Source organism: Lycium barbarum, chromosome 9 (assembly GCF_019175385.1).
Source record: "Lycium barbarum isolate Lr01 chromosome 9, ASM1917538v2, whole genome shotgun sequence".
NCBI lineage: Eukaryota > Viridiplantae > Streptophyta > Magnoliopsida > Solanales > Solanaceae > Lycium > Lycium barbarum.
The window spans coordinates 66298278-66315267 of NC_083345.1; positions in this window are offsets into that span (position 1 = coordinate 66298278).

Here is a 16990-nt window from a genome sequence, read left to right on the forward strand (position 1 = left end):
GAATTTGGATGACAAAAATGTATTGGGATTGTCATTGTTGGAAATTGGAGAACTCAGGTGGAGTATGGTTTTGGTGGAAATGTTGGAATATTGTGTAGATTGTTTAAAATATTCTTGAATCATGTTTGAATGATTTGGAATTAGTAAATGAATATATAAGCGTTGATATTGGGTTGAATGCACGTAGTTGGATTGAAAGTTGATGTACTATGTAGAAAAGAATATCAATTATGTTAGAATGCGTTTTAAATTGATTGTTGGTGCTGTTGGTATTGTTGTTGGTATAGTTGTTGATGTTTAGGCCGAGCTAAATTCTCGAGGACGTTGAATGTATAGGGGAGATGCTGCCCAAATTTCTGTATAAAAGTGTTACTTTAAGATGTAACTCCTAAAGGCTTATGGTTAATGTTTGGTAATTGTGACCAATTGTATATTTTGGGAAGTTCGGAACTTGAGTTTGGATTGGCGTAAGGAGCGAATAAGAATGTAAAGCTCTACCTTTCTTTCTTTTGGCATGTCCTAGTCATAATGGCTATGATACGAGTCTTGGGGAAAACTCCATTCTTAGAAATCCGAGCTTAGTTATGACCCCTATTCATTTCAATGTAATTGAATTATGAACCTTATGTTTTGATATACTTGATGAAGAATAGTTTAAACACTTTTTACTTCTAAAACAGTCTTGTGCCATGAAACGTCCATAACTTTTTCAAATAGAATCGGATTACTTTGAAACGTGCATAGATGACTTCATAAGGCCTAATGTTCGTAATTTATGTACGCCACCTCAACTTGACCCGAGGTGGGCACACAATTTCCGAACCCTCTTGTATTGTTCCATTTGGCCTAATTCTATACGGTAAATAAAAGAAACCTTTGATTACTGTCCCGACTACTAACGATAGTTGTTTTAACTATTCTATTGAATCCTATGATAAATTTTGATATGTACTAACGGTCTCAGAAGTTTTTCTTTGACATAATCTGTTGTAACATCCGAAAGGTACGTACTATGGCTATCGTTTGATTATTTTTCTAAATGACTTATCGTTCGGACTATTCTATCAAGTCTTTCTAAACATTTTATGATGCATAAAGTTTCTCACTACTCTACTCGTGGATGCCTCAATGCTTCCTTCGTTGAGCCCGGGCCAGGATATGTTATCACGCGTATTCCACTGCATTGTTCGCCGTGCCTCGATGTGAGGGGGCAGGTATACATGTACATGGGTTGTGGAGTATGTTGTGCCATGTACACATATATTCTGATATGGGATGATATGATATGATATGGCCATCTGATATGTTATGATATGTGCACATTCTGATATGATATGATATGTTACGGAGCTATTCCCTACTCTGGAGTATGATGTGTTGTGGCGCCAGTGACGGGGTGGCGACCACGTTCTGTTCACCGAGTCCCATAATGGGGCCAGATATGGCATATGTTCCGACACGCATTACCTATGTTTTATGAGTAAGCATTTTTGGTACTCCGGTTATTGCACTTATTTTCTATACTCCCTGTTCAGTTTATGATTTTGTTTATTGTATCTCATGTTTTACATACACAGTACCTATTCCGTACTGACCCCCTTTCTTCGGGGGCTGCGTTTCATGCCGCGCAGGTACACCCAGGTGATGTGAAGTTATTATAAGGGACGTTCCAGCAGATTTGACAAGCTCCATTTGCTCCTGGAGTGCTGCCGAGTCAGTGTTTGTGTGTATGCTTTCTCTGGATCGATGTTAGAGACTGTGCAGACAGAGTCGTGGGTATAGTATGTCAGTTGTGTAAGCGGCTTCGTCAGCCGATATGTCATTCTGCATTATGTATTAAATTCTATATGATCACAGATTCTGTTTGATTTGGAAAGCATCGAAAAGAATATTTCGAGAGTTTATTATGTATTTTATCTTTATTTGATTTAAAAAGTCTATTAAGATTATGTGTGCCCTAAAGGTCTGTGGGTTCGCTCGGCTCCGGATGTGGGGCCGGGTGCCCATCACACCCTAGTGGAATTAGGGTGTGACAAAGTGGTATCAGAGCAGCTCTGTCCTAGGGGTCGTCTGCTAAGTCGTGTCCAGTAGAGTCCTGTTTATGGTGTGAAGCGCGCCACATTTATAAACAGGAGGCTACGGGGCATCTAGGGATTGTTGACCTTCTTGCTATCTTAGATCGTGCGATAGAGCTGAGTCATAGGAAAATGAAATTCCTTATATGGGCTTTACATACGATGGGAGAAGGTAAGGAATGACATGGAAAGTCACAAAGCTAAGTCTCGGTGTACTTGTTCTGTTATCTAAAATCGGATGTTCCGGATGGTTGGAATGTGTTATATAATTGTATGCTCCGTAACGTATTGTTGATATTTGTTGCGTACAGATTCGGAATAGTACGAATGGTAAAGGGGACTCGGTCAAACTTTTCAAAATGTGGTCATTCAACTAGGTATACCTAACAGGAAGAAGCATGGAAAGAAAATATCGTAAATGGACGATAAGTGGGATGTGACGTTTTAGAGAGGCTACAGATTTGGGCACGATGTGAGGAACGATTGTAAGAAAGACGATTAACAGTCCGAAGGGTTAAAAAGGGATAACATTTTAGGTTAGTAAGAACAAGGTCTGTTGGAGGATTCAGAAAAAAAAAAAGGTTAACGATCAGTTTTGCTGTAGATTATTATGTACGGATGGCGAGAGGAAATCTGGACATACGGATACCTGAGTACTTATAGGTAATGGCGACGAAGGTATGTCTGCTACCATCAGTAATCTAGAAGCCCAGGACAAGCAATAATCATACACATAATTGAAAAGTGAACATTGGGAATTAAAAAGGGTAAAATAGTAATTGTACAAAGAAGGACGTATTACGAGAATGCCTCGGAACCTGTAAGACCTCGACTGGCCTCAAATCATGTAATAAAGGCCATATGAGAAAGCGGACGCGATAATATTAGTGTTAAGGCACCGGATTCCACCAAAGTTTTGAGGTTAAGCGTGCTAAGGTCGGAGCAATTTTAGGATGGGTGACCCCCTGGGAAATATGCAAGAAATTCCAAAGATTTAGCCATAAGAGACAAATGAAAAAATAGGATGGTCTGTGTCAAATTAGAGTATACGGGATGGTTGGAGACCATGAAAGGCCACACAGCACGCGACATGCTAGACTAGAGGAGAGACAGAAAGTACGCCATAGCTCTGGAGTTAGGATAGGCTTGAATAGCGTTTGAAGGTATTTTGTGGGCTAGTTGGTAATAATTATATGTGTATGTATGAATGCGTACGACATCCCATATGTGATTGTATCGGCGGTCATGTGAGTCCCAACAACCGGCACTACGGTGTGGAAGGCATTAATTGAGTAAGGACACCGAAGCTTAAATGACAATAGAAATAAATGGTGCAAGTGCTATAAGGCAAGCTGTTATTATTTTCACTACAGGTTAAGACTGGAAAGGCTGTAATACAGCGATATTTGAAAAAGAAAGAGAGTGAGTAGATGGAAGACAAAGAGATCAAAATGTCAGAAAAAGATAAGAAATCCCGGTAGGGAAACCCGAGAGAAATTATCGATAAAGTACGAGACTATTTGAATAAAAATTCGAAGATAGGCACATGAAAAGGATAAGATGCGGTCATATGAAGCAAAAGAGGAATGTGTGAGGTCCGAGAACCAATTTCAAAAAGTGGGACTAAAGAAGTAGTGACTACGACAAGGAATGTGAAGTAAGAAAAAGAACGATAAAGCCTTGTGACGATGACAGGAGATTTGGCATATAAAGGGACAATATGCAGTCACGTTAATGTGATCACCTCGGACGTAAAACTGTTCTCCTGAAAGGATGATCTAGAAGTGAAACAGATTTGCCAGCTTAAAGTGAAAATCTCGTAAACTTGAGAGTCGATGCCACAAAGGGCAAAAGCAGAAGAGTGTTCGAGAAGGAAGGTTAAGGATGAAAGTAGGAAAAATATACTAATGGGATAGTCCAAGGAAGAGGAGAACCTTTGGAAATAGAACAACTGGAAATCTTTAATTATAAGAGTAAGAGGGAATGCCTTAACAATTAGCAATGGAAACCCGATTACGGTCGACATCGTTGATTGAGAAATTAGTGGTATGGAATGAGAATTCAGGTGAGGTTTGAGAGATTCGGTCTTGAACGAATTAGGAAAAAAAAATGTAAAGAATGTGTATGGAAGACCGCTCGGTCATAGTGTCGTAAGTACAGTTAAAGGCTCAATGAGCAAGGATAGAAAGAGTACAAATCGTAAGGATTTTGTATTAAGAGCAAAAATAGTGGACGCTCAAAAAGTATGGATGCACGGCTGCAGTACGAGCGTATAGTTAAGGAGACTTACGAGCAAATGAACTAAATGTGCGCGAGGATGAATAGTAGATAGGAAGATAAAGGAATATTGACAAATGATGATATAGACAAGAAGAAAGAAATGAAAATCTATGGTAAGAAGTTTTGATATGTTATGCACATAATCGGAAACAAGGACGAGGAATGAGGTAATTATCGTAGCCGAAAGTACTCGAAGATTGTCGACACACAAGGAGCCCCTTAAAGGAGAAGTAAGGATTCAATAATAACAATATAGTTATGATATTTTGGATGCGATATAGAAAAAAAAATGCAGAGATGGTTTAAATCAAGTTACCAAGATAGAGTCGGTACTAAGGGCAAGTAGAAATTAATCAGGGTTGAATCAAAGACCCCTCCCGATACTGATTGTAAGATAACTGAGAGAAGTCAAGGACAAGCGTAGAGATTAGTGAAACGTCGCGAAGGTATTTCTTGAGCTAACGTGCGTATTTTCACATGTCCTCGTAAAGATTGTGACCTAATGAGTGGCGGAAAGTTAAGAGCAAAATCGCGGAGGAAGGGCAATAGAAAAATTTGGATTAAAGGCAAAAGAGTGACATGAGGTAATAGGTCTAAGGTATGACAAGTTAAATTATGGAAATTATAGAATGATTTAAGCAGGACGATCAGGACTAGGTAAAGTTATACCTCAAGAAAGTAGTGAGATTTCACAAGGTTTCCCACATCTATTATATCGGACAGAGGGCATAGTGTATAGTAATTTCTGGAAGTCTTTTCGGAAGGAAGTGAGGACACAAATAAGTCTTAGCACAGCATTAGGTTTTAACTGACGGACAGGCTAAGCATGTATCAAAGGCACCAAGAATGGACACTTGCCATTGGTTGAGTTTACTGGTAATAATAGCCGCCGTTCTGGCATTCAGAAGACACCGTATAAGGCTCTGTATGGCAAGAGGTGTGCACCGTCACTTGGCTGGTTTAATAGTGACAAGGCTAAGCTACTTGGCACGAATATAATTCAACGGACAGTTGATAAGGTGAAACTCATTCGGGAACGGCTATTAGCAGCTCGGAGTCAACAGAAATCATATGCATGAAATCGACGTCAACACTTAGAAGTCCAGATTGGTGATCGGGTATTTCTGAAAGTATCACCCATCAAGGATGTTATGAGATTCGGTCAACAGGGAAAGCTTAGCCCGAGACGTATTGGGCTTTATCGGATCATTTGTAAGGTGGGCAAGGTTGCCTATGAATTAGACCTACCATCTAACATAGCGGCAGTACACCCAGTGCTCCACGTATCAATGCTTTGCAAATGCATTAGTGACCCTTCCAGAATGTTTCCCGTGGAAGACATCCAAGTGACAAAGGAATTGTCCTACGAGGTACAACCAATAGCCATACCAGATCGTCAGGTGAGGAGATTGCGTAATAAAGGTGTGGCATCCGTTAAAGTATTATGACGGAACAATAATAGGAAGGAATTTAAGAGGAGACGAAGAAGGAATAACCCACCTATTTCCTATACCCACAGGTACTCAAAATTCCTTGTTTGGCTATATTGGTGGATGAATGAATTGTATATGATTACAATAAAAAGAAAGTTCCCCAAAATTCTCATAAGTCCCCATAAGGCTAGTTTAACATTCGAGGACGAATGTTTTAAAGGGGGGGAGGATGTTATACCCCGTATTTTGCACATTCGGAAATTTGAGATAATTGTGACAAGTTAAAGACAAGGCCATATTTTGACCTTGTTAATATGTAAGTTGTTCATGAAAATTTCCAATGTGGAAATATCGGGGAAGGCTAAGGGAAAACTTGGAATTAGGAAAATATTTTTTTATGAATCACAAGTTAGTCATGAAATAAATTGGGCTTGGAAGAAAAAGAAAACAAAGGGGGCCCAAGTGTGTGGCCGGCCCCTTAATGGGCCAAGGCCCATGTGGGGGTTTAAGTTATGAATTAAAAAGATGACTAAGTCATCTTTAACACATAGAACCATCAAGAAGATTGGTGAAAAACAAAAAAGGAAAAGACCACCCCAACTTTCGGCCATGACCATGGAAATTTAGCTCCTTGAAATCTTGTTCCAAAAATTATTTTCTTGTGGTATTCCTACTAATTCAAGGGTCCTCTACAACGTGATATAATTGTTGAAACAAGAAAACCGCTCTTTGTTGCAAAATCACAACTCTAGCTAAGTGGATAAGTTGAGAAGAAAAGGTAAGATTTAATCCTCTTTTTTATGTTATAAAGGGTTTGTTTATGTTGTAGTATGTAGAAATGGATAGAATTCATGAAAATATGGAAGTTTGCATGGTGGTTGTGTGCATATGCATGTGGCCGTGTATATGTATATATTGTGTAGGCAAGATGAATAAATTTTATGTAGCATTCTAGTTGTGGTTGTTGTGGACTCGATATTGAAAATGGAAGTTTGATGATTTTGGTTGAAGTTGTGAATGTTGGATATGGTCCGTGTGTGTGTGTTGTGTGTGGGGAGGATGGAACAATTTCTCTGTAGGATGTTAGTTGATGTAGTTATGTATTTTGTGATGGAAATGAGAATTTGATAACTTAAATTGATGTTGGAATTATTATGGGCTGATTTGGAAGTTAATGTGACTCTAGTATCATTTCTTGTATTTATGAAAATAATGTAGTTAACATGATAATTGTTAATGTGGTTGATGAATTTGGAAGACAAAAATGTATTGGGATTGTCATTGTTGGAAATTGGAGAACTCGGGTGGAGTATGGTTTTGGTGGAAATGTTGGAATATTGTGTAGATTGTTTAAAATATTCTTGAATCATGTTTGAATGATTTGGAATTAGTAAATGAATATGTAAGCGTTGATATTGGGTTGAATGCACGTAGTTGGATTGGAAGTTGATGTACTATGTCGAAAAGAAGATCACTTATGTTAGAATGTGTTTTAAATTGATTGTTGGTGTTGTTGGTATAATTGTTGATGTTTTGGCCGAGCTAAATTCTCGGGGACGTTGAATGTATAGGGGAGATGGTGCCCAAATTTCTGTAGAAAAGTGTTACTTTAAGATATAACTCCTAAAGGCTTATGGTTAATGTTTGGTAATTGTGACCAATTGTAGATTTTGGGAAGTTCGGAACTTGAGTTTGGATTGGCGTAAGGAGAGAATAAGGTATGTAAAGCTCTACCTTTCTTTCTTTCTTTTGGCATGTCCTAGTCATAATAGGCTATGATACGAGTCTTGGGGAAAACTCCATTCTTAGAAATCCGAGCTTAGTTATGACCCCTACTCATTTCAATGTAATTGAATTATGAACCTTATGTTTTGATATGCTTGATGAAGAATAGTTTAAACACCTTTTACTTCTAAAAGAGTCTTGTGCCATGAAACGTCCGTAACCTTTTCAAATAGAATCGGATTACTTTGAAACGTGCGTAGATGACTTCATAAGGCCTAATGTTCGTAATTTATGTACGCCACCTCAACTTGACCCGAGGTGGGCCCGCAATTTCCGAACCCTCCTGTATTGTTCCATTTGGCCTAATTCTATACGGTAAATAAAAGAAACCTTTGATTACTGTCCCGACTACTAACGATAGTTGTTTTAACTATTCCATTGAATCCTATGATAAATTTTGATATTTACTAACGGTCTCAGAAGTTTTTCTTTGACATAATCCGTTGTAACATCCGAAAGGTACGTACTATGGCTATCGTTTGATTATTTTTCTAAATGACTTATCGTTCGGACTATTCTATCGAGTCTTTCTAAACATTTTATGATGCATAAAGTTTCTCACTACTCTACTCGTGGATGCCTCAATGCTTCCTTCACTGAGCCCGGGCCAGGATATGTTATCACGCGTATTCCACTGCATTGTTCACCGTGCCTCGATGTGAGGGGGCAGGTATACATGTACATGGGTTGTGGAGTATGCTGTGCCATGTACACATATATTCTGATATGTGATGATATAATATGATATGGCCATCTGATATGTTATGATATGTGCACATTCTGATATGATATGATATGTTACGGAGCTATTCCCTACTTTGGAGTATGATGTGTTGTGGCACCAGTGACGGGGTGGCGACCACGTTCTGTTCACCGAGTCCCATAATGGGGTCGGATATGGCATATGTTTCGACACGCATTACCTATGTTTTATGAGTAAGCATTTTTGGTACTCCGGTTATTGCACTTATTTTCTGTACTCCCTGTTCAGTTTATGATTCTGTTTATTGTATCTCATGTTTTACATACTCAGTACCTATTCCGTACTGACCCCCTTTCTTCGGGGGCTACGTTTCATGCCGCGCAGGTACACCCAGGTGATGTGAAGTTATTATAAGGGACGTTCCAGCAGATTTGACAAGCTCCATTTGCTCCTGGAGTGCTGCCGAGTCAGTGTTTGTGTGTATGCTTTCTCTGGATCGATGTTAGAGACTGTGCAGACAGAGTCGTGGGTATAGTATGTCAGTTGTGTAAGCGGCTTCGTCAGCCGATATGTCATTCTGCATTATGTATTAAATTCTATATGATCAAAGATTCTGTTTGATTTGGAAAGCATCAAAAAGAATATTTCGAGAGTTTATTGTGTATTTTATCTTTATTTGATTTAAAAAGTCTATTAAGATTATGTTTGCCCTAAAGGCCTGTGGGTTCGCTCGGCTCCGGATCTGGGGCCGGGTGCCCATCACACCCTAGTGGAATTAGGGTGTGACAAAGTATATCTACGAGCCTCTACTGACATACTGTATATATAGACGGAACAAGACTCCGTCGTGCCCAAAATATGCATATGTACCAGAAGAATGACCATAAGCACCTCCGAACAATGGAGTGCTCTCTATCAGCTGACAGCTACTGAGGATCTGGGCCAAGCTCACCTCCCTGTCTACTTGTGGTCATGAACACAACGTCCAAAGAAAACGGACGTCAGTACGAATATTGTACTGAGTATAAAAGGCATAAACAATGAAGAAAGACATCAATAATATAATGAGAACATCAATATGAAACATCTGGATCTGAGTGACAATCATAAGGGAAGTAATGCATGCTGTCTTACTCATACTCATCATCATGTCATATATGCATAATATTCAAGCTGCCCGTCCATGTCGGAACGATGTGATAACCAATAACATTAGCCCGCGTCCAAGCCTCCCGCGTCCGGGGTACCATCTCATGCCGCCCACTAGTGGTGTCTGCCTATGCCAAAAGGTCATGGTGTATCCGTATAGCTTCCCGCCTTGGCGGTGACTGCCCGGCCAACTAGGCACAGTGTGAAATGCTCATGTCATGCTTATCATAAAATACTTATAGTAATATGCTTATCATCATATGCTTATCTTATTATAGTGCGTGCATAAGGCTCAAGATCAGCTTTACTCTATCGGGGTGATGTAAGGTCGTGATCCCCCGATCCCATTATGGAGCAATTACTGACATTCTGCCTCACCTTGAAGGAACTAGCACATAAGGTGAGTGTAGGCAATTAATAACATCATTATCATTATAGCATCATCATACCGTATCTCTTATCTTATATAGACATTTATGAATATAGGCTTTTAACTTTCCGGAAAATGGGAACTCATGGAGAGGGTAAAGAGTTTACACTATAGGATTCATACCATTAGAAGGAAAGGACTAGCCTTACATACCTTGGTCGTTTAACTAAGCTATCGCTCACTTGTCCTCCTTCGATATCACGTCGTTACCTTCATGAGAGAATTCGAATTAACATTAGTTGATTGACTACAAGGGCGCATCGTTAATTCTAGGAAAAATTGGGCAGCACTTCCTTTGTTTATACTACTTTTCCCATGTTCTATATCAACTCCCAACATTCACAATACTACTCACAATATCACAATCAACAATCATCATTTATGTATATTTAGCAAAATCCACCATTGTCCTCCAATTTTCCCATATTTCTCCTTATAACTCATCTTTGTGTTTTCATGCATTTAATACTTGTTTCATGATATAAACATCATTATAACGTATTCATAATCACAACTCTTCAACTTCCATGATTCAATTCCACTATCATTCAATTATGTCACTATTCACTCAGTAATGACCCATTTTCTATGTTCTTCTACGTTTCAAGTATCTAAGCCTTCCAATACGTTAAACAACATGAAATGATCATGAAACTTACCTTGGATGATGGTTGAACAAGTCTTGAGTTGAAATACTTCACTTAGACAAAAACCTAGTTCCACCTTCTTTGGATTTCCTTGACTTAGATGAACTATGAGGAGTTTCACACTCTTGATTTCATGAATTTGGGTGTTATTGATCTAGATTTTCACTTGAATTCTTGGTTTGGAAGTGTTTGGAAGTTTCTAGAGAGAGATTGGGCCGTGTAGTGAGAAGGAGAAATAATAAAAATGAACTTGGATCATATTTTTATAAATACAAAACCAGTCCCGATGCCATTATACGGTCCATTATACGGTCCGTATAATTGACCGTAAAACTGACTCAGTGATCACCCCTTTCTGTGTCAACTTGACGTTTCATTTGACGGGCCGTATAATTTTATATGGTCTGTATAATCTACCGTAAAACCCACTTTTCCTCAACTTCTTTCTGTGACACTTTAACGGTTCATTATACGGCCGTAAAACCATTATACGGTCCGTATAATTCGCCAGTTCACTGAGTCTTATTTTGTCACTTCGTTTAATCTTCGATCCTTACGGGACCTTCTTAACAGTTGTTCAACACCTCGATACCAATCAAATGAACGTTACTACTCATCTCCACAACATCGTATACACTGTATCCTTGTTAGCCTATTCACTGTACGCTTAACGGGAAAATTTCTGGGGTGTAACACTCTCAAGGTGAAGCCTCACCTTCTCATGCAACTTCTTCATGGCCTCGGCCTGTTTGTTGCAATCTAAACTCAACACAACATTTTGAGACAAAGGGGTTAGATCTAAAGGGGTTAGGGGGTTAAAGCCATAAACCACTTCAAAAGGTGACATGCCAATAGTGCTATGAATGACTCTATTGTAAGCAAATTCAACCAAAGGCAATTGATCTTCCCAAGATGAAAGTTTCCCTTTAACCATGGCCCTAAGCATAGAACCCAAGGTCCTATTGACAACTGTTACACCTCGGAAATGTCCCCGTGAACGTACAAATAATAGACTAACGAAGAATACGAGTATATGGTGTTTTAATAAGAAGGGAATGACGTTTGACGACCCTGAGTAAGATTTCAAAGGTAATTGCAATAAGAGATAGGTTATGCTCCACAACTGACTACTTACGGGTCCTAAAAATGTGAAAAGTTGCAGATTTGCACTTTGGTCTCATCAATGAAATACGAACCGTAAAGTAGTAGACGGCCCGTAAACTGCCATGTCGTATTCCAACTTACAAACTTCAACTTTCTGTCAAATGTTCAAATGGTTAAATACGACTTGGAATACGGACCGTAAATTGAAATATGACCCGTAAACCGCGATCGTAAATCACCATGATCCCCAGCATACCTTTCTGGTTTCGATATGCTTAAATACGACCATGAAATACGGCCCGTAAACTGGAATACGGACCGTAAACTGGGTTTACGACCACTGTGCACTTCAACTATTGTTCATTCCGGATCAGATTTTAAGTCATTAAAAAGAGACCCAAGCTCATTAAATTCATTTCATTTCCACGATACTTCTCTCTAGAAACCTCTAGAATACTCTCCACTCTTCATTACAAGAAAATCAAAGGAAATACATGATCAATAACACCAAATCCATGAGACAAAGTGTATGAAACCTAGCTAAAGTTCATCTCTCTCAAGAAAATCCAAAGGAAGTGAAGTAGGGTTTTGATGCTAGAGGAGTAATTTCATTCAAGGCTTGTTCAACCAGCATCTAAGGTAAGTTTCATGACTAAACCATGTTGTTTAAGGTATTGGAAGGTTACGATACTTGAATTGTAAAAAGACATAGGAAATGGGTCATTCATGAGTGAATAGTGTCATGGTTGGATGGTAGTTGGGTTGAATTATGAATGTTGGAGTGTTGTGATTATGAATATGTTACAAATGACATTTAGACCATGAAATAAGTATTATATATGAGGAAACGCGATAGTATGTTATAACTATAAATGTGGAGAAATTGAAGAGAAATGGTGGATTGTGGTCAATGTATATAAGTGATGAATGTTGATTGCGATATTGTGAATCTTGTTGTGGGCGTGTGGGAGTTGATATAGAATATGGGAAAAGTAGTATAAACAAAGTAAGTGCTGCCCAATTTTCCCTAGAAATAGTCACGCGTTTTTATAAACGAATTAATCAACGTTAGTGCAAATTCTCTCTTGAAGGTAGAAACGTGATATCGAAGGAGAACAAGCAAGCGATAGCTTAGTTAAACGTCAAAGGTATGTGAGGCTAGTCCTTTCTTTCTAATGGCATGAATCTTCTAGCATGATTTTCCTTCCTCTTCATGAGTTCTTATATTCCAGGAAGCTAAAAGCCTATGTTTATGAATAGTTATATAAGATAAGGGACATGATATGATGATTCCATAATGTTAATGATGTTATTTATTCCTTACACCCACCTTATGTGCTAATTCCTTCAAGGTGAGGCAGAACGTCAATGATTGCTCCATAATGAAATCGGGGGATCACGACCTTACGTCACCCCGATAAAGTAAAGTTGTTCTTAAGCCCTATGCATGTATTATGATAAGTATGTTACGATAAGCATTTTATGATGAGCACGTATGATGATGATATAACACCGCGCCTATTTGGCCGGGCAGTCACCGCTAAGGCGTGAAGCTATATGATACACCATGGCCAAGTGGCATGGGCAGACACCACTAGTGGGTGGCATGAGATGATACCCCGGACGCGGGAGGCCTGGACGCAGGCTAATGTTATGATTATCACACCGATCCGACATGGAAGGGCAATTTATACACTACCATACCTGTTACACCTCGGAAAATTTCCCATTGGAACGCAAGTAAATGGACTAGTAATGCATGTAAATGGATGTGGACGATTAAAATGAGAAGTCTAAGAAATATGAAAAGTTGCAGATTTGAAATCTACCCAGTGGTCGTAAAGTGAAAAATACAGACCGTAAATTGGTATACGGTCCGTAAACTGGCAGTCGTAAATTACCATGCAAGACTTCAACTTTCTGCCCAGTCGAGAAATGGTAAAATACGACCAGGTGGACGGACCGTAAAGTGATTTACGGCCCGTAAACCATGGTCGTAAATCACCATGCATGCAGCCAAAGTTTTTGGTTCTGGAAATGGTTAAAGACGCCCACGAGGGACGGTCCGTAAAGTGGGATACGGACCGTAAACCTCCATGGACGACCACTGTTCACCCAGCTCAGATTTTTGCAAGTCATTAAATAAAGGGACCAACACTTGTGTTAATTCATTACAACATTACACCACTTCTCTCTCTAAAACCTCTCTCTACATTTATTATACAAGTTTTCAAGGATATTTGAGGATCAACAACATAAAACAAGGTGAATCAAGAGTAAGAACATCATCAAAGATCATCTAGGTCAAGAAATCCAAATGGAGAAAAACTAGGGTTTTGCTCAAAGTGGAGTATTATTAACCAAAGCTTGTTCCTACAACTTCTAAGGTAAGATTCATGATTTTTACATGATGTTTAAGGTATTGAAGAGTTGAAATACATGGATTGTAGAAAATATGGTCAAGTAGGTCATGAATGATGAATAGTGACATTTTGAGGAATAGTTTGAATTGAATCATGAATGTTGTTGTGTTGTGATATGAATGTATTATAAATGGTACTAAGATCATGAACTATACACTTTAGACGAATGGACGAAATTGGATGTTATGACCATAAATATGGGTGAATTAGAGGCAAATTAAGGAATCTAGATAATGTGGATAATGTGAATGACTAATAGCCATTGTTATGATATTAATGAAGGTATAGACGCTAGCATTGGAAGGAAGCGTGCAAGTATAGAATAGTCCGACGAAAAGGTATGTAAGGCTAACCCTTCTTTCATAAGGCATGGTTCCTTGGCCAAACTCTTAAATCCTCTATATGACTATGTTGTATTTAAATGATTGACACTCCGAGCTCATAAGCTCACGATCCTCGATATGTGCTACGATTGTACTACGCACCCCATATGACGAGTAAGCATAAGATATAGATGTAGCGAAAATGATGATGATAGTGATGACGATCATAATAATAATGATGCTAAAGGTGCCTACGGGCTATTATACTTACATGTGCCTATGAAGGGCTATAATGACACCCCGAGCTTATAACGCCGGGTAGGATATATGAATATGAATATGTATAAAGTATGTATACGATTACGAAACGCGCGCACACCTCTGCAGATGGTACGGATAACTCTGAAGCCTTGGTAGGGCCAGGTATGAGTAACCTTGAGCCTTGGTTGGCCAAGTATGTGTCACGACCCAGCTAGGGGCCGCGACGGGTACCCGGAGCTAGTTACCGAGCACCGCTCACTCTACTACTTGTCTCGCTCATTTAATACTCTTTTATCAATTTTACATACTAATTGTAGGAAAATCATATTTAATCAAAATATAAATACTTTATATACATTTGCCTCTTGGCCATCAAAATAATATACATACATATGAAAACATATTGTGAGACCATCTAACCCACACTGCGTATCTACGAGCCTCTACTAACATAATGAATACATAGACGAAACAAGACTCCGTCATGCCCAAAATATGCATGTATGAATGTACATCAAAAGAATAGCCATAAGCACCTCCGAACAATGGAGTGCTATCTATTAGCTGACAGCTACTGAGGACCCTGGCCAAGCTCTCCTCCCTGTCTACCTGTGGGCATGAACACAGCGTCCGAAGAAAGGACGTCAGTACGAATATTGTACCGAGTATGAGAGGCATACATAATGAAATGAGACATCAATAATATGGCAATAACATCAACATGAGACAACTGGATCTGACTGATAATCATAAATGAAGTAATGCATGCTATCTTACTCATACTCATCATCATGACATGTATGCATCATATGCAAGCTGCCCGTCCATGTCAGAACGGTGTGATAATCAATAATATTAGCCCGCGTCCAGGCCTCCCGCGTCAGGGGTACCATCTCATGCTGCCCACTAGTGGTGTCTGCCCACGCCCGTAGGTCGTGGTGTATCCGTATCGCCGCCCGCTGAAGCGGTGTCTGCCCGGCCAACTAGGCCCGGTGTGAATGCAATCATGACATGCTTAATGTAAATACTCATAGTAATATGCTTATCATAAAATACTTATCTTATCATAATGCGTGTATAAGGCTCATGATCACTTTACTTTATCGGGGTGACGTAAGGTCGTGATCCCCCGATTACATTATGGAACCATTATGGACATTCTGCCTCACCTTGAAAGGACTAGTACATAAGGTGAGTGTAGGCAAGGAATAACATCATCATCATTCTAGTGTCATCATATTGTATAACTTATCTCATATAGACATTCATAGGTATAAGCTTTTAACTTCTTGGAATGCAAGAACTCATGAAAGGAATAGGGATTCAAGCTAAAAGATTCATTCCATTAGAAAGAAGGACTAGCCTCACATACCTTGGTCGTTTAGCTAAGATATCGCTCACTTGTTCTCCGTCGATATCACGTCGTTACCTTCATAAGGGAATTCGTATCAACATTAGTAACTGACTATAAGAACGCATCGCTAATTCTAGGAGAAGTCGGACAACGCTTCCTTCGCTCATACCACTTTTCTCATGTGTTATATTAACTCCCAACATTCATAATATTACTCGCAATATCATAATCGACAATCGTCATTTACGTACATTTGGCAAAATCCACCATTTTCCTCCAATTTTCCCTTATTTCTACTTCTATCTCATCCTTGCGTTTTCATGCATTTAATGCTTGTTTCATGATATAAACATCATTTATAACGTATTGGTACTCACAACACTTCAACATTTATAATTAAATTCCACTACCATTCATTTATGTCACTATTCACTCAATAATGACCCATTTCTATGTTCTTCTACATTTCAAGTGTCTAAGCTTTCCAATACTTCAAACAACATGGAATAATCATGAAACTTACCTTGGATGATGGTTGAACAATCCTTAAGTTGAAATACTTCAATTAGCAAAAACCCTAGTCCCACCTTCTTTAAAATTTCTTCACTTAGATGATCCTTTATTGTGTTCTTACTCTTGATTGCATGAAATTAGTGTTGTTGACCTTGATGTTCCCTTTGATTCTTTGGGATTTCTATAGATGAAGTATGTGGAGAGGTCTAGAAGTTTCTTGAGTTGTGTGGAAGAAAATGACGTGAATTGAGGTTTAAGTTCCCTTTTAATAATTCAAAATCTGGTCTTTAATGAAAAATTGTCGGGATGAACAGTGGTCGTAAATTGCAGTTTACGGACCGTATTGTGGTTTACGGTCCGTCCTCCGTGGTCTTTTTTAATCATCCCAGAAACAGAATGTTTGGCTGGGGATTATGGCAATTTACGACTGAGGTTTACGGGCCGTCCCCCAAGTCGTTTTTAACCATTTTCACAATTTACAGAAAGTTGAGATTTTTGACAAGCTGGAGG